Here is a 4,643-nt window from a genome sequence, read left to right on the forward strand (position 1 = left end):
CTCTTCATTGCTTTATTTCTGCCTAGTGGCAACAAGCATAGAATATTTTTTCTTTTTTCCATGGAAGATGCAGAAACCACTCCTTTCAAAGACCCAGCTCAGGTACCAATTTCCAAATCATTGCCTCTTTTTCTCTTTGCTCCCTGTTCTAGTTATATTTACCTTTTCAGTTTTCCTTGTCATATTTATTTGCACGTTATATACTTTTAATAGAATATACTTTCTTTTTACTGAAAAGAATGACATTTATTTTTGTATTGTCAATATTGTTAGTTTCACAGACATAAGCTTCATATAATAGATATTGTTATTTATATCTCTGCCCCATTGTTCTAGAGGTACCATTAAGGGATCAAAAATGATTCTCATTATTTTTAATCATCTCCAATGGTTTACTCCCTAAAATTTTACATCATCAATTTTGTTTTATCATTGTTTTTTAAAAATATATTGTTGTAACTATTTTGTATATGGTTTTCTAAGCTTAACTTAATTTCCTTTGCATCAGTTCATATGGAATATCTAAGCCTTGAAGACTTTCCTAGTCATTGAGGTCAAGAAAGGTCATATGCTTATGATCATCTTTTGTCTTGAAGATATATAAATCTTCTTTTGGGCTCTATGACTTCTTAGATATTCCCAAGTTATATATTCAAAGATTCACTGAATATAAGAGTTAGTGTATGACCTCCCCACAATTCCACTTGTCCATTTCTGCAGTCATTTTTGAACAAAAGCAGTCCTACTCTAGATTTTTTTTTTATTTTTACTAAGCAATGGGGTTAAGTGATTTTTCCAGGTTCACAGTTAGGTAATTACTAAATGTCTAGGTCTGAATTTGAATTAGTTCCTCCTAAGAGCTGGTGTTCTATTCATTGTACTACCTAACTGCCCTTGCTCAAGATATTTTTTAGAATGTTGACTTCTAAATTTATTATTTTATTGGAATTATTGTTTCCTGAGATTTCTTCTACTATTGGAAATCAGTGTTAAAATGGTGGATAATTCTCTTTCACCAATTTCCTTCAAATAGTTTGAAGGTAACTTGTTCACTTCTCTTAAATACAATATTGCAAACTATGGATTAGCAGGGAAATTCTAGGTAACATGGACTGTTCATTTTTTTCTCCTGCTTGCATTAAGATGGATTGGAGTTGAATCCCTGCTTTGTCTAACAGTGTAATCTACATAGAATCATACAAATTACTGCAAAAGCAACCACTAAAGTTAATACATTCATCCTATTTAACTCAATAGATCAATAATGTCCAAATAAAGATTTCTAATAACTTTTCTAGAACAAAACACAAAGCCACTGAACTTCACAATCAGCTATCCAAAGTTTTCAGTTGCAAACTTTGGCCAAATAGTTGGATTACTTACTTAGCCTATAGAGGAATAACCAGTTTGTTATTTATTTGTAATTCCAGGATAAGCAATCAATTAGATGGGTATTTCATTGCTCTTTTTTTTTGTCTTCTACATAATATAAATGTCTACCACAATGTATATATCAAACCCAAGGGATTTTAACAATTTAATCATTTTAAAAATTCCACTGAGATAATATAATTAAACTAAACCTACTTTAATGTGCCGATTACTAGTTACTTTCTCCACTACAATAATTCTTTTTAATTTTCTTTGGATAATATTTGTGTTCCCATATTTGCCTCCCTATAAAATGGAATATTTTTGAGGGGAGTGTCTTTTTGTATTCTTGCCCATGTATCCAGATGTAGTGTGTGAAGCAGTGTAATTCTTTATTAAATAATCTGCTGAATGAATCAATCAACTATGAGATGCTTCATTTTCAACAACTTTAGTACTTAAAGAGTCAGAATACTTAAGAAATATGATCAAAAGAAAATTTAGTGTTCATTTGCAGTTCCTAGACCGAAATTACTTTTGAATGGTGTATTCCAAGCAAAATTCTTGGCAGTTATACAATCCTAATTTATCTAAAGCTTTTGGACTCAATTGAAAGTTTTTAATTAGAGTTCGAAGTGTTCTATTAATTAGGACATTAAACAATTAGGTAAATACAGACCATCTAAAAATAATTAGAACTGTTCATTAGGGATTTACTTAATAGGGGTGTCCACTTAATTTGTAGAGCATGCCTGAAGCATTATTACCTGTATTGTACAGACATCAAAAGTTACATTATTGGGATACTTTTGAGAAGTGATAATCATATAATTGAGACTGTTCTCTCTAAGTACAGTATACAGATGCTTTCATTTTCAAATGAAGTCAGGGAATAGAAAAAAGTTTAATTTTTAAGGCTCTAAAGAAGCGTAAAGTTATAAACTTCAGAAAACTCTAAAATCTAAGAATAGGATTAGATTCTGTTGATAAACATTTAATCAACAATGAAATAAACAAGCATCTATTAAATGATGGCAGGAGGATGGGCTTAGTCCTGAATTCGGGGAATGAATAGAGAAAAATGAAATATTTGTTGTTATCAACAAACTTTCATTCCATTACAGGAGACAAGATATAGGTATATCTATATGCAAATACGAATCTGTACCACTACATGTATGCATATTCATATTCATATATTCACATATACACACATATAAAACAAATTGGCTATTTTAGAAGGAAGATAGTAGCAGCCAAAGAAATCAAGAATACATGAAACTATGAGTTGAGCCTTGAATAAATCTAGAAATTCTAAAAGATGGAAGATATCATATTCTATATATGGACAACAACCAATGGAAAATCAAAGATGGGAAAAATGCCCAGAGTAAAGAAAAGCTAGAGGTACAGTTTGGCTAGCTGAAGTGTGTACTAATGAAAATCATGTGAAAGGTAAATTGAAGCTTTTGGCTCCAGCTCGTGGTGGTGAAGGTGCAACTTGTTTCGGTCGTCCCGAATCTGGGTTCATCCGACACCGGCAGCCACCCCGCAGCATCGAGACCCAGCCTCTACCTTCTTCGCTGCCATGCCTCCCAAGTTTGATCCTAATGAAATCAAAGTTGTGTTTTTCAGGTGAACTGGTGGTGAAGTTGGTGCCACATCAGCTCTGGCCCCAAAAATTGGTCCCTTGGGTTTGTCTCCAAAAAAAGTTGGTGATGACATTGCCAAGGCAACTGGTGACTGGAAAGGGCTTAGGATTACAGTGAAATTTACCATTCAGTACAGACAGGCCAAGATTGAGGTGGTGCCTTCTGCCTCAGCCTTGATCACCAAAGCTCTAAAGAACCTCCTCAAGACAGAAAGAAGCAGAAAAATATTAAACACAGTGGAAACATCACTTTTGATGAGATTGTCAACATTGCTACTAGACAGATGAGGCACTGATCCTTGGCAAGAGAACTCTCTGGAACTATTAAAGAGATCCTTGGAACAGCCCAGTCTGTGGGCTGCAACATTGATGGCAGACATCCTCATGATGTCATTGATGACATCAATAGTGGAGCAGTGGAATGCCCAGCAAGTTAAAAGCTGAAAAGGAGACTATTTGCAATAAATTAACATTTGAAAACAAAAAAAAAAAAAGAAAGGTAAATTGAAGCCTATTTAATTCTGTTTAAAATATCAAAGAGAGGAGTTTTCTTTTCTTCCTAAGGGTAATCAGAAATTATTAGATTTTACTAAGTAATAACGTTCTACAGTTAGACTCATGTGTCAGTTGTCTGGTGGAGTGACTGAAGAGGGGAGAAATTTGAGGCAGAGAGAATAATTAGGATACCTATGAGATAATACTATAGAAAATAGGTAATGAAGATCTGAACTAAAGTAGTGGCTATATGAGTGTACAGAAGAGGATAAATTTGATCGGTCAACAAGTCTTTATTGAACATTTATTATGTTCCTGGCAAGTTGGTGAAAAAAGATATTCCCAGCCACAAGGAAATTACATTCTAATGGGGAACACAACATTCAATCAATATATAAATATATAACATGTATGCTGTAAAGGTGATGCTATCTCAGAGAGAAGACTCTAGTAATGGTGGAAAGAAATTTAGGAACATAGTGAGAAATATCTTGCTAAAGTAATATTAGTACTATATCTTTAAAAGAAGTCAAAAAAGGCCAAATATTGATATCTTCATGGAAAATATTTGAGGCACTTGGGGGCAAACAATGTAAAAGCAGGCTATTTGGAGTGATAAAAATGATTATTTTCTTATTAAAGTAATAAAAAAATTTCATAGGGGACCCTCAGAATAGTTTTTTCTTTCTTTTTTCTTCTTTATGAAGGGCAGTGCTGAAAATGAGACAGTCTCCTCACTCTTGGACTAGATCTCACAAAACTTAGAGAGTTAACTTTAGATAAAAGGGTAAGGAAGATATAATCTAGATAAATTACAGTCCATATTTCAACTATTCATACAGTTTGTTTTTGTAAAGATTGTCTCAGATAGGATTGGTCTGTTTTAAGATTAGAGTTCTCCTAAGAATAAGACAGCCTCTCATAATATTCCTTTTCTCATTAAGAAATAGCAATCAGATTTGATTTTCACTGATCAAGGACAATTACTTTTTCAAGTGTATTTAATCATTTGTATGACTTCCAAATTTTGTCTTTAGTTATAGGAGAAACCATTGAACTCAGTTTATTAACTCCTAGTTATTATTAACATATTGATCATTAAATTACCCAGAAATTATGTCTGTCT

General features: G+C 32.8%; 1 pseudogene; it reads left to right on the forward strand.

The window, feature by feature from the left end:
• Window positions 1–2,959: 2,959 nt before the first annotated feature.
• On the forward strand, window positions 2,960–3,520 carry LOC141494952 (large ribosomal subunit protein uL11-like; annotated as a pseudogene).
• Window positions 3,521–4,643: the final 1,123 nt, after the last annotated feature.

This window comes from Macrotis lagotis, chromosome 8 (genome assembly GCF_037893015.1).
Source record: "Macrotis lagotis isolate mMagLag1 chromosome 8, bilby.v1.9.chrom.fasta, whole genome shotgun sequence".
Taxonomy (NCBI): Eukaryota; Metazoa; Chordata; class Mammalia; order Peramelemorphia; family Peramelidae; genus Macrotis; species Macrotis lagotis.